This window comes from Eschrichtius robustus, chromosome 11 (assembly GCF_028021215.1).
Source record: "Eschrichtius robustus isolate mEscRob2 chromosome 11, mEscRob2.pri, whole genome shotgun sequence".
Lineage (NCBI taxonomy): Eukaryota > Metazoa > Chordata > Mammalia > Artiodactyla > Eschrichtiidae > Eschrichtius > Eschrichtius robustus.
In genome coordinates, this window is record NC_090834.1 from 52,595,404 (window position 1) to 52,615,381 (window position 19,978).

General features: G+C 39.6%; 1 protein-coding gene across 2 annotated transcripts in view; it reads left to right on the forward strand.

Annotated features, from left to right (window-relative positions):
• The first annotated feature begins 7,194 nt into the window (after positions 1-7,194).
• The window catches only part of RAB30 (RAB30, member RAS oncogene family), an 81,731-nt gene continuing 68,947 nt past the window's right edge, over positions 7,195-19,978 (forward strand). For both annotated transcript variants that reach the window (XM_068554795.1, XM_068554794.1), the window contains exon 1: positions 7,195-7,388. The gene's annotated coding sequence lies outside the window, so the exon portion shown is untranslated. The remainder of the gene's footprint in view (positions 7,389-19,978) is intronic.

The following is a 19,978-nucleotide window of genomic DNA, read 5'->3' on the forward strand; positions in this document are numbered from 1 at the left end:
AGGGCAGACACCACCTTTTAGAACAAGGCATTTTTCAAAAGAAGCTGAGGCTCATGGTCATTGTTATGCTTTTTTTGGAACTGTCATAAAAACCACTATTCTTGGAGTACAAGTTAGGTTAAATGAAAGACCTGAAAACTGGGAACGAAAAATAATCAAATCAAATGAAAAGCACTGAGTATTATGTACAGAAAAAAAAAAATCACAAAAATACTTCAGAGCTCTTCCCCCTCTCCTCCTGGCCTGATTTCAGGGCAAGGTAGAATTTTAAGTCCTGATTCCTTTGGGAAATGATCAGACTGCCGTGAAGTAGAATGTGATTTTGACCCCGAAGTAGGAAGATTTAAATATAAACCCTCTTTCAATCCCACATGCCCTCTGTAAACTCTTTTATTTCTTACCTCTTTTGGAGTCAAACTGCTTAAAAATTATCTACATGCAGTGCCTACTTCTTTCCGCATTCCTTTCACTCACTCCTTAAACTCCTGAAATCTGGCTTCCTCTCAGTACTCCATAAATATTAGAATTTCCATACAAGAACCCAGAACTGCAACAAATGCAAAACGGATTCCAAGAATGAGAAAGACGAGAGCGCAGAGTTTATCCGGAAAACAAGAAAATCCAGCAACCCATCTTAGGCAAATACACTGCCAGATGAAATGCTACAATAATTGCTCATAAATTATCTCAGGACTAGTAAGAAACAAAGAAGCAAACAATTTTAGAAAGACAAAAACATGAATACTGAAAACAGAATAGTCAGGGGACTGAAACTCAAGAGGCATAATACCCGATATTAAAGATACAAAGAGTAAACAAAGCAGAGATGAAATGGAGATTCTTCCATTGAGCTTGCCAAATGTAAAATAAATAAATGTAAAGTTCATCATCAAAAACAGTACTTCATGTACTTAGATTTCAAATGACCTTTAAAAAACTGAGACTGTAGGTTAGTATCAAAATCAACTTTTGAACCAAGGTTTCGTGCCTTCCAGTCCAATTCTCTTCCTACAGATGTGTTACCCATGCTGGGCCCAAAACAGCACATTTCTGTCCCTTCATCTCAAGGACCAGATTTCAACCAATCCACCTAGCCGTCCTCAGGCTTTGTGTCAGAACTCTCCAACCTTTGCAACTTTAATATCCCAAGCTCAAAGAAAAATGTCATAAATTCCAAGTATAGGCTTTTTAGTAAGCCTATCCCCAGAAAAGGACCAGCATTTCTATCATGTTTTATTTAGTCAAGAAGAAAATCCATCTCCTCTGAAGCACCTTTGAAGCCTTCCTTTTAGTAGTTCGTATGGATTTCTATATTCATTCATCAAATCTTTGTTCATAGACTTAATATTTGTCAGTTCTGCGTTGTTACTTTAATATTTCAGATCGTTCTGTTTAGAATGCTTGCTAACAGATCACTCTGATAGATATGCTTAGGTGTTTAGTAAATGCTGCTAAATTCCCCAAAGGGTATTACACAAACACATATAGAACTGTGTTAATTCAGAGGTATCTTATGTTTTTTGATGGAGTTTTTGGTGGAAGGAACTGTATTTCAGATTTGTTTTAATCCATTGCAGTATTAGAAAAGTATCTTTCTTGTACATAGTAGATACTCAATAAACATCTGCCGATTTGAAATACAAAAAACAAACAAAAAAAGCACTTAATTTTCACTACATTTTCAATTTTGGGGACAGAGTAAACGCTGTACCATCTTATTATTAGGAAAGTATTCCACTGAAATAGCATAGGACTGGTAAAGGTCATTTATATCACACTTACGTAAGACGTTATTTAGTTGCAGCTTAGCAATTGTAATGAAGTACTCTACTATGTTAATGTTATTTGCAATTGTATACTTTTGTACATCACCACTTAGGCAATTGCTTTATTTCAGCATGTTTAAAAAATAAGCTTTTCTATAATTTTTCTGTCTTGTATATAAAATACTATGAAACGTTCACAAGAAAATGGCTCTACATATGCTAACACTGAGCCACCAGCATAAATGCTGTCCAGTTCAATGGGGACAACTCAAGAAACTATGAAAGATCCCACTTAATACTACATTAATGACTAAAAGTCTGGTGGTGCAGGGTAAGGAAGGAGGAAAGCTGAGTTTTATTTTGGCTCAAAGGTGAAAAAAAATCATCATTTAGGTTATGCCAAGGGTTATGGTTACTGAATTTTATCTTATGGTGGTGCAGTAGCTCAAAAAGTCCCCAAGCTGTTCCATTTACAACCACCCATGTGCCAAATTCATCAGATCATGACTTAGGTGTAAAGAGGGTGACTCTGACGAACATTTCCTAAAATGTTTTAAGACAGAACTCATTGAGGACTAATCTTTACAGCAAGTTCAAAAACATACAGCACCATCAAATAGTCCATATCAAATTAAGAATTATGAATACGTACCCACTTACTGTACATTAATTGCTTACAATTGTATATCTCTGCACTTTCCTTAAGTGGCTATATTCATGAACATATTTATATTGGATTAAGTTCATCTTCATATTCTTGCAAAGAAATGTTTTTCTAGTGCCACTTTAATTATCCAAACCTATTAAAAACTGAGAAATAAAAATCATAGGATAGACGGCTCACTTTTCTGGTTAATCATTAGCTATGAGCATCTTGATTTTGCATCTCGACATTGGGATATTTATATTTACTACATATACCTTTTGTGGCATATTAAACCCAGCAGGTAAAATTATGCCAACTTGTTACAAACACAACAGTGGGCCAACTAAACAAGACTAGAAAACATACGTTTTAGTTTTCTGAATGTTGTTAAAGTAAAATGCTTAAAATATGAAACAAAGTTTGCTGAATGAGTTAAAGATCTTCCCTGGAGAAACTCCAACTGCTGAACCCTGTATGACAGGCTCATCTGCGTCTACTTTAAAAATACACGCTGTTGAACACATTTAATTCAATATAAAGCTATAATACAATTATAATAATTATAATATATAATATAAAGATAACTTTTGGTAAAATGTTTTTCATTTTCCCCCTTAAGTTTGCTTGTCTCAATTCTGTGATCAGCTTAAAATAATTCTTACTGTAACTGCTGGGTTTACATCACCTTTGGGTTGCCGGCATTTCATTTCTGAGAATGCTAAGAAAATTGATTCTATTTTGGAAGACACACAGACAGGTGGACAACATAACTGACGGCTGTTCTCTCAAATTTCATAGCTTAAAATATAAAAGCATTTTAGAACTTTGAAGGCATGAAACAATTCTAACATTTTTCATAATTTAGGACATCATCTTTTAGAGAATTAATCAACTACACTGATTCTCAGTAAAGACAGGGCCTAATTTTCATAATCAACTGCTGGGATTTTTCAAATTATACAAGAACACAAACAAAATTTTATTATAATGTAATTTTTTTGACTTCAGTCACCCCAGGCACTACCACGATCTCAATACCAAGAATTTTACATTCCTTACGTGGTATGGGCTGAAAAAAACTGTTGCCCTATATCATCATTTTATCAAAGGAATAACTGGAACTGTATTTTCCTAAGAATTTGGTCATATAAGTTTGACTTATCAACAAATTGTTAAGGTAATCCCTGTCTACTTTTTGAGACTACTTTTTAAAAACTTAAAAAAAAAATCCACAAGAAACTTACATGTTCCAAAGTCCTCTGCTAAATGCTTTACATAACTTTGTTTAATCCTCACCATCACCCCTATGAGGCTGCTATTACCACAGGTGAAGTGCATACCACTATTACCACTGAGGCTTAGAATGTTACGAATTTCTGTAAAAAATTAGCAAGCCATTCAAGACAGATTTAAAACTGAAGCAACAGGAGTCCAGAAAGGCCACTAATATTACTGTCCAACACACTAAAGTCAGTCTTCATATACCATCTCCAAGAGGACTTCCCTCCTCTGAAGGAAGACTTATTGAGTGTTTGACTCTTGGGGCTGCTTTAAAATTTTCATATGCTTGTTCTCTTTGTCTTGTCTTTATCCTTTAGCAGATATGAATGAAAGAATGTTACATGATTTTGAATGTAAAGATCACAAATGTAGTAATGAGTCAAAGAATTTTGAGCTAAAAGATACTCTCTTATATATCATGTACCCAAATACCAAGAATACTACAATAACATCAATAATTTAAAAAAATTAGGATTTAGGGCAAGGAGTTAAAGAAAAATTATTTTCAGGAAATTCTAATATCTTTTTGCCTCTGTCTAGATATTTCAGTTTCTTTTAAATATCTGAGTAACTTTACCATAATTCTGTCATAGCTTTGAGCTCTTACTGGTTAAGTGTCTCTTATGATCAGACTTTCTTAGTATTAGACTAAACCCTCACTCTAAGAAATATCCAGGAAGTCAGGATATTGTGGTATTCTTAAAGCTAAAATTGATGTCCCCTCCTCCACACCATGCATAAATTGATCCCTAGGTCATCTACACATCTTCAATTTATTTATGAATATATTTAGTAATAAACCTAAAATCCTTGCCAAAATTTTGTTATTACTTGTGTGACACACCACAAAAAACCACAAATATGGGATGTGGAAGGCTGCTCTACCCGACCCCTGTCCACTCACCTCTAGTGTTTTAAAAATACACAACAGCTGGTTACAACCCTGGACAATAATTCAGCTGGATGAATGGTGGGCAACAGCTACACATTTCTAGAGTTCTACAGGTGATCCAGACACTTGACCCTGTTGAAAAAACCCTTGATATAACAGCAACTAACTCAATACTCTTTAATGAACTACCTATAATTATAATACAAATCAATGTCCTAATTCTCTTTTGACAGAGAAAAAGAAGGTAGGTTTCTTTATCTACTTAAGGCATTCCTAATTCCACTTTTCAGCTTTCTAACCCAGTTTTTTCTCTGGGACACTGAGGTTATTCTCTCAGAAGCTGGCATCTTCAATTCCTCTAATACTAATTTTTTAAATTAAATTTCTACACAGAGTACATAATTTTTTTTCCTAAAAGTTAAGGGTCACGGAGTTGTTTTTTTGAGATAGTAACTAGATTTGTTTCATTTCTTTATGGTTAGATGTCCATTGGATATAAGGCTGGAAAAATTTCTAACTACCCAATCACATGACAAATTATAGAAATCACTACATTATACAGGTCTCATTTCTCACATACAGTATTTCTGAGAACTCTGCTGGGTCCCTCCCCCCCCGCAACCCACCATTTGTCTTCCATAGTAACTCAAATTGAGGAAGTTATTGCTTACATAAAGAAGTATCATAAAACGAACAAGATAAGTTCATATAAGACAGAACACCACCCCTGAATCACCAAGCCCTAAAAATAATTTGTAAGCGTTTGAAACTAAGCCTAAATGTAAACCTGTTCAGTCTATTTCATCTCTATTAAGCTTAAAACATGTCTATAGTTATACTGATGATCAGAAAGAAAATAGTAAACATCTTGTACCTTTTCCTATACTTACCAACATTACTTGCAAAAAAGGTATTTCTGAATAACAAATAATTTCATAAGCTCTTCCCATTGTTGTATCCATGGATAAGTGAGACCAATACATACTACCTTTGTTTAAAAATGAAACAAAGCCACTCATCTGCCTTGTTCCCAGAAATATGATATATATAAGATCATTCTTTATAAAACTGTTTTTGTAATCATCTGCATACATTTGAGACATGTTTCGACCATGCTTTTGTCGTTTATAATCACTCTGCCTAGTCTTTCCTTGATACGATAATCCATTTATCAGCTATAATTTTAACTCCTAACAGGTGAAGTGCATACCCCTAATGACCCAAAGTGTCAGTTAATTTTGTTTTTCAGGATAATACACAAAAGGAAAGGAGAAAAACAGCACAAATATATGGGCATTTTTAGCCCTTCGGACACCCTCAGGAAGAAAGAAATTTCCCATCTTTTCATAGTGTAGACAGACTCTGAAAAAGAACAAACACACAGCATTGTTTTAGTAACACAATGGGGAAAAAAACACAGTCCATTTGAAATACTGGGCAAAACAACTTAAAGACCAATGACTTTGGTTTCAGCTACCTCGTTTAAGAGAAAATTAGTTCCTAAAGTGGTCGTATATATGGAGTTCCACAAATTAAACACTAAATGTATTTTTAAAATAAGTCTGTGATCCATGCTACTGAAGATCCCGTCTCCGCAGTATTTTTAGCATAACACTCTAGGTTTATTCAAGAATCCCAGTTACTCCGGAACCAATCTCCAGCCGCCAATAGGTCTATCATCAATATTCCCTTTCAACACCTCCCTGCTTTCGCTGGCAGGTATGAAGATGTCGTTTTAAACCGGGTGTGTTACTCCTGTAGGACTCTTCCTGTCTTTTCTTTATTTCGGGGCCAAAGCACCGTCCCTTTCCACCTTAGCTACCTTCCAACATCGATTTCTTTGGAACCTTCTTCAAATCATTCCTGTATGAAAAACCAATGAGGGTACGACACCCCGGGAAAGGGTAAGAATGGTTGAAAAATTAATGACAAGAAGATAAAAATAAATTTGGGAGGGAGAGCCCAACTCCGTAGGTGGAAGCTTCCCCGACCAAAGGCGACAGAATCGCCACCCGGGGTCCCCGCACCCCCCAAAAATCACAACCGCCCGGACTATCCTGTTAGCGGGTCTCAATGATGCTCTGAGCCCAGGAGTAAACTGACTCCCTCAATGCCTTAGTTATAAAATGGAGCAAGAGGAGTAGAGGGCCTCCGCAACCCCTGCAAGACCGTGAGGTCAAGGCCCACTCGGTCTCTCATGCCGCCACCAGCCGGACGCGTCCTACTCAGTCCCCAGATGCCGCCTCCATCCCCCGGTGCCCAGGTTCGGAACCCAGGCTCTCCGACCGGCTTGTCCTCTTTCTCACCGTCCCCTCTGCACCACCACTCGGCTCCCGCGTTCCCTAAAACCTCAGCCGGCTCCGGGGAAACGTCCTGGCACTCGTAACATGGCGGCCGACTCCCCTTCGCTCCCTTTGCCCGCTCTGGGCGCGTCCGACCTTGGCGCATTTTGGGCATTGTAGTTCCGGCAATAGCCTCGGTGTCTCCGCCAGGCCTTGAGGAGACTACAATTCCTAGAATGCACCGCACCTGAGCATGGCTATTGGGGCCTTTTGGACAGAGGGATGATGTCATTGCAAAAACCCCACTGCATTCATTGTGCTAAGGTCTATCCACCCCCCTGCTGCTGCTAGGCTTGCGATTGCCGCTCGCTCCAGCTGAGCTAAGAGTAGCAGCAGCACCAGGGCAGGGACTGACTCCAGCCCTTGGACTTAGGACATCGCAACACCTTCCCTTGCGTGCGTGACTCATTCGCACATCCTTTCTGTTTATGCCTGGGGTGGGGAGAAAAATCCCAAACCAGGTGAGTTGAAGTGATTTATTCAAATGGTTCTTACCAAGTTATTCCTCCCGCTTAGTTCTCAAGGCTTTCTTTTGGGAAGATGGGGGCGGGAGGACTGGGGAGGTGCTCGCAAACGCTGCTAAGCGAAAAGCTCTGTGCAATTTGGGTCACTGCAAAGAACAACTCCAGCAACCTTCCCCCGCCGGAGGACCGATGCCTGCCAGTTCCCTAGTCGCAACTCCCCTCAACCTTTTTGGAGGCTGGGAGAGGGGGCTGGGCTGGGGAGGATGTTGGGAAGTGCTCTTGGAAAATCAGAGGAAGGCAGAGGTTGGGGGACTGCAGTCCTGTCACACACGGCCCGAGTGCTGAGATTTGAGTGGGAAGGGGTGATGCGTGGGGAGAAATGGAGACAGTGATTTAATGTGGTCGCACTACTTTGGAACATTTCATGTCACTTGGGCGAGCACACACTATTCATTTTTAAGATGAGCGTGCTTCTGAGTAGGTTAAGTTTTGTGGGGCTTTATTTTATGTGTGTGTGTGTCTACGTCGTTTGTCTCGCCTTTTCTGCTGATTTGAGGTGACAGTGTCCTTTAATGGTGCACTCCGTGCCTGTCAGAAACATTTCACGTGTCTGGGGAAGGTTCTCTTGGGCTTCTAGGTGCAGCATTTTTGTTAAGTGTTTTTCTTCTCCCAACTGCAGGATTTCAGGATTGTTTGGAAGTGGAGCCGACAGATTTGTGCTTGTGTGAGTGTTTTAAATTACATTGCAATAGGCTCCTTGCCACTGACAATGGTACCATAATGAGCTGACGTTTCCTGAGGCACAGTCACCAGGCACAAACAACGGTTTGGAGAAGGGATCATTAGGGACACTCCGTTTCATTTTAAAGCATTAGGGAAAGGAAAAGTTAGAAGCGCCATTAACCTTCATTTGCCATTACTGAAAGGTACGCGTGGAAGAGTGATCCTGGAGGTGGAAACCGAGGAGGATAGTAGAGTTTTTTTTGCTTTTTGGTTTTGGTTTTTAAACAAACTGACACGTTTAACAAGACAGAGAGCATTTTGACCCGTATGATATTGGCTCTCTTCTTGTAAGAGTTAGTAGGATGATTAGTACAATAAATATGTTATTTTGAAATAAACAGCTGGCTGACTCCAGAACAGATGGGGCCAGTCTTAGCTGAAAGATCTACAACCTTGGAAATGAATGGACCTGGGGTCAACCACACCCCCTCTTGGAATGTCAAAAGGAGAAATGCCAGACTGTTTTATGCTTAACTTCAAAATGCTAAACCTTTCATAGCCAAGGCAGGCATTGGGGGAAAGTCATTACTGGTTGTCTTCTGTTGCTGAACCAATTTTGTTCATTTTTAATTCAGACCCTTAGGTCTCCAAAGTTGCAGCTGGGCAATGCTTCGTTAAATGCTGCTTGTTACTGAATGCAAAGGACAGTCCATTGTATGGGCTTTGTGGTAGAGTGATTTATTGGGATGCAATGAGCAGCTTTGGGATTTGGGAAAAGATGGACTGCCTGGCTTTGCTTCTCTCTCTGTTTTTCTGTTGCTTACTGCCTGCTTTGCTGAGCATCCCTCCCGCTGTACCTTCCTTTCCCCACCCCTCTGTGTCTCTTGAAGTTCTTCCAGTTTCTCTCCCTGCCTCTCCATTTGCAATTCTCATTTTTCCTCTGTGTTTCAAAATCTCCCCCTTATCACCAGTAGATGACAACTCTTTCTCTAAGTCACTTTCCAGTCTCTGAATACCCTCTCATCCCTTCCCTACTTCACCCAGAAACTCCAGGGTGAATGAGACTGTGCTAATAGTTATTCTACAGAGTCCTCATTGAAGAGGCTTTGCCTTTTCTTTTTCTTGCAGTTGGTGCTTGGCAGGATGAACAGCAACGAACCTGACCCCTTGGCCTGGTTTGTGGCTTCTGTGACAGACATAGTTTGGCCTCAGCAGCACGTGGACAGTGAACGGTTGCAGTTGAGCTCATGCCACTTTTCCTTTCCTTGGTACCTGTATTAAGAGCTGCCGATGCATTAGCGAGGTTTTTAAATGCTCTGTGCAAAATGTTCTCATAATTCCCAAAGAATAAGTAGACTTTGAATGGCTTCTGCCTCATTTAATACTTTTTTTTTCCTTTCCCTGCTTTAGTATGTGGTGGGAAGACTGTCTTTTCCCCTCCCTTCCCTGTTGATTGCTGAGGAGCAGGCCCAGGTGGCCAAACTAGCCATTTGGGTTTTTTTTTTTTTTCTTAAGGTGCTTGGAGCGGCAACAGCTTTTCCTCCTGTTATTTCTTCTCCTTTGTGGATGAAAGAAGTTTGTTATTTTATAAACTTCCTATTAAGGAGAAGGATGTGGTAGTGGTTATGTTTGTGTAAGACAGTGCTTCTCTAGGCATGAAAAGTCTAACTGCTGCCCATCTGGAGGCAACTAGTGTGACAGGCAGATTCAGAAGCTGTCATCGTGGACCTCTCACTCACCATCTTTTCATCCCTTCTTCTAAGCTGTGCCCTCTCCTACCCAGGCTTTTTAGTGTTTTAGGGAGGAGAAATGAGCAGAATGGAAGGTTAGTTTTGGCCCTATCACTGCTATCTCTGTGACCTTGAAAAACTATGCATTTCTTTCTCCCTTAAGTTTATTTTATTTTATTTAAACATTTATTTATTTATTTATTTTTGGCTGCATTGGGTCTTCGTTGCTGCACACGGGCTTTCTCTAGTTGCGGTGAGCGGGGGCTACTCTTCGTGGCGGTGCACATGTTCTCATTGCAGTGGCTTCTCTTGTTGTGGAGCATGGGCTCTAGGCACGCAGGCTTCAGTAGTTGTGGCACGCAGGCTCTAGAGTGCAGGCTCAGTAGTTGTGGTGCACGGGCTTAGTTGCTATGCGGTATGTGGGATCTTCCCGGACTAGGGCTTGAACCTGTGTCCCCTGCATTGGCAGGCGGATTCTCAACCACTGCGCCACCAGGGAAGTCCTCTCCCTTAGTTTAAATCCTTTGCAAAGGGATAAGAATCCTTTCCCCTTGTTTTACTTGGCCTGATGTTATGGCCTCAGCCTGTCCTTCTGTCAGCAGATATGGTGAGCAGCTACTATATTCTAGGGACTGGATACCTCAGTGAAAAGAGACGCTTCCACTGCCGTCATGGAGCTTATGTTCTAATAAGGGAGATAATCATTGGAGAAGTAATTGCAGGTGTGATGAATGCTCCTGCCAAAGTGGGATGTACTGCAAGGTGGGATAGAAATGCCTAATGTGGTGTGCTTCCCTTGTCTGGGAGAATCAGGGAAGGCTTCCTGTAGGAAGTGACATTTCAAGAGACTTGGACAGTGAGTGTAAGTAATTTAGGACGGCAGTGGGAGGTGCTGAGAATGGGGACAAAGGGCAACTGCATGTTCAAAGTACAAAGGAAAGCGATAAATATGAGGATTTAAAAGGTTAGTATATGGGGGCAGAGCAAGGGAGAGAGACCAGAATGAAGACGAATGAGGCTGGAGAGGTGGACAGAGTCTAGATAGTGGGCAGTTTTCTGAGCCACAGGTGAATTTGGTCTTTATCTTAAGTGAACGGCTTTAATTAGCTAGATGAATTACATATGCAGGTAGAATGATGTTAAAACCATCATGGTGGCTGTTAAGTGGGAAAGAGACTGGAGAGAATTAGCCAAAGTGAATGTGAGATGAGGTAGCACGTCATTTTTGTAGTCTACGTGTGGGATGGTGGTGGCTTGGATCTAGGGTGGTGGCAGGGGCTAGGAGAGAAGGGAAGAGATTGGAGAGACACTAGGTTTGAAGATTATAAGTGATAAGACTGATTGGATGTGGGTATAGGGAAAAGAGGGAGTCGAGATGACTTGAGTTTTTCCTTGAGACACTGGAGATGCCGCTTACAAAAGAAAGGTAACATTAGCTGGGGACCAGATTTTTGTTTGTTTTTTCAAGGAGGAGGGACTTTTGGTCATATTGAGTTTGAGGTTCCAGGAAGACATCTAAGATCTTTCACTCACCCTGTGTGTAGGATGCAGCATGGTGGAATGGAAGAGAGCTCTGGTGAGGCTTTCTAAGACTGAGCACTACTTATTTATTAGCTGTATGATTTTGGACACGTCGTATTTTTTTGGTGAGCTTTAGTTTCCTCATCATAAGATATATTTATTCCACTAATTTATACTGATCACCAGGTATACGTGCACTGTGCTAGGAATACAGCATTGAATAAGATAGTATTTGCTTTGGAAAAATTGCTCAGGTGAGGGAGCCGAACATAAACGTATAATCACACACAGAGAGGTTTGTAGGCAGTGCTAGGAGAGCACAGCCCCAAGGGGGACTTTCATGCTTCCTTGGTGGGGGAGGAGCAGTGTTCACAAAGTTGTTGGTGACCTTTGACCTGAGACACGGAGGCAAGAAAAAACTCACCAGTCTGGGTTCCCAGGCACCTAATAGAGTGCCTTGCACAAATTGGGGACTCTCTGAATGTTTGTAGAATGAATAAACTAATCTAAGTCATAAGGGCCCATTCAAAAGCAGGAAATATCAACATACCGGAAGATGGCAATGAGTAATGCAAATATAAAATGGTTTTAACAAATGCATTAAAATGAGGACACCCAAGCTTTTGAAATGTTTTTTTGGATGACTTAAAGGGAAATTTCAGAAATATTTCAGATCTGGTTTCTTTTTGGGCCGAACTTCATTTATTCCAGTTAGTTTCTCAAAAATAATTTTGATTGTATAGAATTCCCTAGATCAATGGGTTTCATACTTTTGAATTTTATAGATAAGTAAAAATACAAAAAATAAGATAAAATTGGGTGAGTTGTTGCCAATAGTTATTTTTCTGTAGTAAAGATATTTAAAAAATATGTCCTCCTTCGCTCTATCTCATGAAATAAAGGACATTTTATATCAAAAGTTGTAGAAAGAGCATAATTTTAAAATTAAAAATATATTTAGCTTTGTGAAAAATTCTCTACTTTATATTTTTTATTTTGTTGCAGAATAGTAAAAAACAAGACAAACAAATACCAGAACGTTAAAATAATTTATGGAACCGTTGCCCTATTTTCTTGGCTATGGTGGAAAGGTGGCCCATCTCCAAATATTTCCAAGCGTGGAAGAATTTTGTATGGACCACAGATAATTTATTTTCAGTTTATTCTTCACAGGAATTCAACCCTTGAAAGCTAGGTAGGACTCCTCAAGATTAGTTTAAGGTAGGGCTTCTTAACTTGTCCCTGGAAGATCCTCAGGGAGACCATGAACCCCAGAGATCATTTGTTTGTGTGTGTGTGTGTGTGTGTGTGTGTGTGTGAGTGTGAGTGAGTTCACATGTGCATGTGTGCATTTTTCTATCACTACATGTGTGTCCTTGGGCAAGTGACTTAACCTCTTTGAACCTCTTTCTTTGCGTGATTGTCGTGAGGTTTAAATGAGATAATACATTTTGAAATGTCTGGCACTGTGCCTGGAATAGCTGGTGATCATTGAAGCTGTTTTTGACGTTATTTATTATTTTACATATTTTATTTATTGGCTGATGCTTTCTTGGTACCCACAGTGACACAATGAAGAAAAAGATAACTCAGTGTAACTAGACAACTTGATGCAATGGGAAGTACACAACATCGCCAAGGTAGAATTCTTGCCAGAAATGTTTAACCTAAACCTAATCATGCAGAAATAATCAGGCAAGTCCAGATTGTGGGACATACTGCAAAACAGCTGGACTGCGATCTTCGAAAATGTCAATGTCATGAAAGAGAAACAAAACAAAAGAAAACAAAATGAATGGGGTACTAATCTAGATTAAAAGAGACTAAAGTGCTGTGACAACCAAATGCCACATGCAACCCTTGATCGGATCCTGGACTTAAAAAAAAAAAGCTATAAAGGACATTGTGGGGACAGTTGGGGAAATTTGAATGGGAGCTGCATAGGAGATGACAGTGTAACAATGTTAGTTTTCTTGGATGTGATAATGATTCTGTCTGCTTAGCCTGCCACATTGTGGATATTGGTGTCCAGGTCAGTTGCCTGTTCCTGAATGTCATGTTTAGGAATGTCACAGCAAAGCTAGAAGACATCAAGGCCTGCTTCAGAAGATAGTGATTCTCTTGATCACTGCACATATTTAATTAGCCTATGGGCTGGAATACCATTTGTTGGCAGATATTGTAGGTGATCTTTTCTGTCCTTTCTAACCATGATTCTGTCATTCCCTAAGAGTGCAAACTTCTACAGCCAGCACTCTTTATTTCTAGAGGTAGTAATGCAGGTAGAATGCTAGCTGTTTCCAAAGTGAAGAACAAAGATAAGCAGGGCTATAACTCAGGAGTAGAGCGTTTGACTGCAAAGAGGAAAGGCCATGAAAGAGCACATAAATATATATCTTAAATTAGTGTTTTGATTCTAGACATAACGTAAGATTAAGCAAAATTCATTACAGAAATATACAACGAACTACTGTACAAAGGGAAAATTCCCTTGATTCCACCCCCCATAGTCAACTGTTGCGATTTTGATGTGAATGGCTGTCATTTTGTCCCACACATATGCTAATGATATTATTATAATACGTATTCTGCTTGCTCTTTTACTTAATATATTTCAGGCATTTGCCCCATGTATTTGCATGTTCCTCTAACTTACCCTTTTCAGTGGCTGTTGGACACTGCTGCAGTGAGCATTTGAGCATGCATCCTTTTGTAATGAACTTGTGGGAATATTTCTGTAGGATTCATTCCTGGGGTAGAAATGCTGGGTCAAAGGGCACGGACAGTTTCCCTTTAATTGCCCCCTGATTTAAATTCAGTGGGTAGGACTCCGAGATCCCAATGCAGGGGGCCCAGTTTCGATCCCTGGTTGGGGAACTAGATCCCGCATGCCGTCACGAAGACTGGTGCAGCCAAAATAAATAAAATAAGTATTAAAAAAAATTCTTATTGCAGTCTTTGACACTGCCATTTGTCAAGTCCATTAGCCACTTGGGCTACCCTCTCTTACTAAGGGAAGGAAGTAGTGATGGGTGGACAGAAAGTGGGGAAAAATGGAATTGAGAGTTCCTGCTGGTTTTTGTGATGGCTGTAGTAAAAGTTGATATGTAAATAACATGGAAACCTCTGGAAGAGAGAAATAAAATATATTTCCCAGTCTGCAACACAGCAGGATGTTTAAAAAGTGATCTGAAATAGTAAAGCAGCCAAGAGTTTTCCCCCAGAAAATTCTGCAGAAAAATTTTATTTTTGAGTTAAGGTTAACTTCACTAAAATGCGGACACCATCAACCTTGAAGTGAAAATAACCTCTTCTGCTCACTTCCTCTCCATCTCCGTCACATAACCACACAAGAAAGGGGAATTTAAGCTCCACTGTTTTAATATCTGAAGCACGTGGTTAAAAGGCCTGATTTTTCATCTTTCTGAATATCCATAGAAGCAATCCCAAGGCAGAGTTTTGGCATTTTTTTGTAGAAAAGGTCTGAGTTTAGGAGTGGCCATCAGTGACTCACTGTCCCAACAGAGACCCTGGGATCGCTGAGCTGTGAATTATTTCCATTCTTTTAGCCAGTTATTTTTGTTCTTCTGTGACTGGGTTGAGCAAACACAAATTTGAGTTGTGTGCTAGGTGGGTAATTTGTCTTTTCAAGCCTCAGTTTATTCATCTCCAAAATGGGGATTATTGTGAGGCTCAGATGAGATAATGTGTGTAATAGGGCTTTGGCAAATTTATGTGCACATAAATACATGCTTTTGTTAAGGTGTTGCTGTCTCTGGCTGGGCCAGCTCATATTAATCTTTCCTCTAATTCCAGTGGCATCTGTTGCCCAAAAGACTTTCTTTAGGCATTCTGTCTCATAATGTCTTATATTTACATCTTCATCCAATATTTGTGAGCATAAGCTAAATGCAAATTCTTCTGCTGGGTGTTCTGATAGGGAAACAAAGGTGGAACCATCCAGGAGCTTTCCTTCTCTGCTTTTATTCTAGGAGACTAATATCTTTTAATGAGAGTCTTCAATATTATATGCTTTACAAAGGTATACTATGTATGCTGTCTTATTCTCTCAGCCTGGGTGGTAGATTTTTAGCTCCACTTTTCCATGTAAATGAGGAAACAATTCTTAGTGACGTTAAGTAACTGGTTCTGTTTTGTTTTTTAAAGTTACCTAACTTAAAAAAATTTGCAGTCGTAGGCCCCAGGTAGATTTTCTGGAACCAAAACCTTACTTCATCTCCAGCTGCTTCCTGTTTTTGCCTTGCCATCTGATCAAAAGTGTAAGCATTCTGAAGGCAGGACTGGCTGGCTGGTGGTGTTTACTTTGATTTGGTTTATTTTACCCATGGACACAGGGGAGGAGCTTTTTGTAGATCTATTGAGTTAGTTGAAGCCATGATGGGAACAATCATAGCACCTACTGGGTGTCAGGTGGTTTACATGTTTGGTTTGATTTTTTTCCCCCAACTTATCTTGAAAATTTTCAAACATATAGAAAAATTGCAAAAGTATTACAGTGAACACTCTTACACCCTTCATCTAGATTTGTTTGCTTTACCATTCTGCGCATGCACGTGCACACACACACACACACACACGCACACATACTCACACACACACTTTTTTTTTCTAAACCATTTGAAAGTGAGTTGCAGACACCACAACACTTTACCTCGAAGCACGGGAGCATGTATGTCTAAAGAACAAGGACATTCTCCCCTGTAACCACAATATCATTATATTGAAACAATAATATTTTTCAGATTTCCCCAGTTGTTCCAATGTTGTTTATAACCTTTTGGGGGGAGGGGGACCCAGGATCTAGTAAGGATTACTTACACAATGTAGTCGTGTCTCTTTAGTTTCTTTTAATGTAGCAAAGTCTCCCTGCCTTTTTTGTCTTTCATAATATTGACATTTTGATCTAAGCTGCTTTGTAGACTGTAGACTGGATTTGTCTGATTGTTTTCTCATTCTTAGACTCAGATTAAACATTCGTGGTAAGAATTCCCTGGAGGCGATGCTGTATCCCTCTCCTTACATCACATTAGGTGACACATTCTGTCAGTTTGTCATGTCAGTGGTGACGTGAGGTTTGTATTTTGGATGAGGTGACATTGCCTGATAATCTGCATTGTAAAGGAACCCTTTTCTCTTTGTAATTAATGAAATTGTCTGTGGGGTGATACTTTGAGATTGTTTGGATATCCTGTTCCTCAAAAACTTTCATTCTGTGGTTTAAACATCTATTGATAATCCTGGCCTAGTTTAATTAACATCTATTAAAGGATGATTTTCTAACTCGCTCTTCCGTTCTGTATCTGTTTCCTGACATTTTTCTTTTTTCTTTTTTTTTTTTTCACACACACACACACTGTATTTTATTTTTACAAGAGATAAATAAACTGACACCAAGCATTGTAAATGGATGACCACAACAAAAGCAACAATGATTGCAATTACCAAACACGAAACACACTCATACTATGTCATAATATGGACACTCAGTCCAGTAATCCTCCACTGTAACAGCTCCTTTACTTTGCAGTGAAAATTGATTTGTATATTTTTTGCCTCTGAGTCCTTGTGGGATTTTTTTTTTTTTATTCAAACAGAAAGTCACAAAAATTATAATCATCTTCATCAGTTCACTCAGTCCCATGTAATTAATTTTTTTTTTCATCTTGATCTTTTGTTAGAACTTCTATGAATTCATAGTTCTAGTTTTCCATTAGAGTTCTGAAAATGCTTATTCATTCAGTTCAGCAGTATAGTCAGTTACCAGAAACCTGTACTTGTCAGAGTCTGACATTTTTCTTTTTTTTTAAAAATAAAATAAATAAAATTTATTTTATTAAAAAAAATTTAGGCAGTGAATTTTTTCTGTATTTGTTTCCTGGCATTTTTCTGATAGATTAGCTTTCAGCTCCCTTCCTCTTTTATTTTTTTATTTTTATTTTATTTTTTAGTATCACTTGGATTCCTGGATTCTTTTCCCCCCAATGTGTTATAATCCATTACCAACCTTCTGCTTCCCCTCCCCCAATATTTATGCTTTTTGATACAAAAATTGTCCCAAGTTTGGCCAGTGGGAGCCAGTCTTATCTTATTGAGCCCTAAAAGCAAACTGATAAAGTAGGTGGAATTTTGCCCACTTTATGAAGTGAGGAAATTGAAGTGAGGAAATTAAGGCTTGGAAAATACAAGTAACTTTCCTAGAGGCATGTAGTTAGTAGCTAGTTAGCAGAGGAGGTTAGATGCAGACCCTGTTCCAACTAACTCTGAAGTGGTTCCTGCTATTGGTGCTGTCTCCTGACAGTCCAGGAGCAGAATGTTACCTGATAAAACCAAGTTGAAAAGAAAGCACAAGCATTGTATCATTGTTGCTAATAGCAAATGATTGGAAACAACCTTAAGTGTGCATCAGTGGGAAACTGGTTAATTAAATGGGTACGTTCACAAAAGGGAAAGCTATTAAACTACAAACAAGAGTGAGGGTTTCTCTAAGTACTGATATGCAAAGATCTCCAAGGATCTTTTAAGTGAAAGAAGGATGATCCAAAAAAAAGAAGAAAAGAAGAACGCTGGGGTAGAAGAGTGAACACTTTGTGAAAGAAGTGGGGATAAGAATATATATTTGAATTTGGAAGGATATAAGATAACAGAATGGTTACAGGTACAGGGCAGTAGGAGTGAGTGGGGTGTGTGTGTACATAGTGAGCTTTCTTAAGATTTACTATTTTATATAACGCTGCCTTTTAAATTTGTTTTAAAAATTATTTATTTTATTTATTTTTGGCTGTGTTGGGTCTTTGTTGCTGCACGCGGGCTTTCTCTAGTTGTGGTGAGCTGGGGCTACTCTTCATTGCAGTGCGTGGGCTTCTCATTGCAGAGGCTTCTCTTGTTGCAGAACATGGGCTCTAAGTGCACAGGCTTCAGTAGTTGTGGCTCGTGGCTCTAGAGCGCCGGCTCAGTAGTTGTGGTGCACGGGCTTAGTTGCTCCGCCGCATGTGGGATCTTCCCAGACCAGGGCTGGAACCCCTGTCCCCTGAATTGACAGGTGGATTCTTAACCACTGCACCACCAGGGAAGCCCTATAATGCTGACTTTTAAAATAGCTTTATTGAGATATAATTCACACATCACACAATTCACCCATTTTAACTGTAGATACAATTCAGTAGTTTTTTAGTACATTCACAGAGTTGTGCAGTCATCACCAACATCAATACTTAGAGCATAGTGTTGTCGTGAAGATTAAACAGGGCCCTGTGTTTCAAGTCTCAGCCTGGTGCCTTTCACCTAATGGGCCTCGACGTCATTTGGGTATCCTGGGTGGGTAAGGCAGCAGTAGTCCTTAGCCGTTGTTTGGGAGCCAAACTAAAATTGACACTTAGCATATGGGGACAGTACTGTTCTGAATTCAAAATTGGCATGCATGGTCTGACAAAGAATTTTACCCTTATTTATAAATTAATTGCAAGGTCTTACAAAATATATGTATATCATCACATTTAGTCATCCATTTAACAGATCATCTCAGTATAGAGTTAAATTTACATGAAGTCATGATTGTCCTAGGAAAGTTAGGAGTTATGGTCCCTTGGGGTCACATTTTGGTCAAAATTAGCATTCGGGCAACTCTCTCTTTCCTTTTCTTTTTCTTCCCTTCCCTCTCCTCCACCACACAACTGAGTTTCTGATTTTGTCTCAGAGAGCCATTTAAATTAGCCATGGCAAATGTTAATTGTTTTGGCAGACAAAAAGAAACTCGAATAAGCTTTTCCTTCTAAGATTTAAGAACTCTACTTTCTAAGAGCTAACTTTGGAAGGAATGTTTCTGGTCTGGAAAATTTGGATAGCAACCTCAAAAGGAATTCATGTCCAAGAAGATCTGGGAGTGGGGTGGGGACACTCAATTTCCTTTGAGACAGATCGAAATAAATACTTCTGTCTGAAATAGTAATAAAGATCTATTTATTTCTTTCATCGTTTTGTTAAAACGTTCAAAACATGAATGATCAAATTCAAAATAGATTTAGCCAAGGCAGCAAAAAAACCCTCAAGTCATCCTGATTAAAAAAACGTTTATGAGGGACTTCCCTGGTGGCACAGTGGTTAAGAATCCGCCTGCCAATGCAGGGGACACTGGTTTGAGCCCTGGTCTGGGAAGACCCCACATGCTACAGAGCAACTAAGCCCGTGCGCCACAACTACTGAGCCTGTGTGTTCTCGAGCCTGCGAGTCACAACTGCTGAGCCTGCGTGCCACAGCTACTGAAGCCCACGTACCTAGAGCTCGTGCTCCGCAACAAGAAAAGCCACTGCAATGAGAAGCCCACGCACTGCAACGAAGAGTAGCCCCCGCTCTCCGCAACTAGAGAAAACCCACGCACAGCAACGAGACCCAACACTGCCAAATATAAATAAATAAATAAATTTATTTTTTAAAAAAAGAAAATTAAAAACAAACAAACAAACACAAATAACGTGTATGAGATCTTAGGCTGCTTTGTGAGTGAAATGATTCTTAGTACAACATTTAAGTCTGTCCCTTTGATGTGACAAAGTTTCCAGCTCCCAGAACCGCAACTGTATAGCTCAAGATTCCATG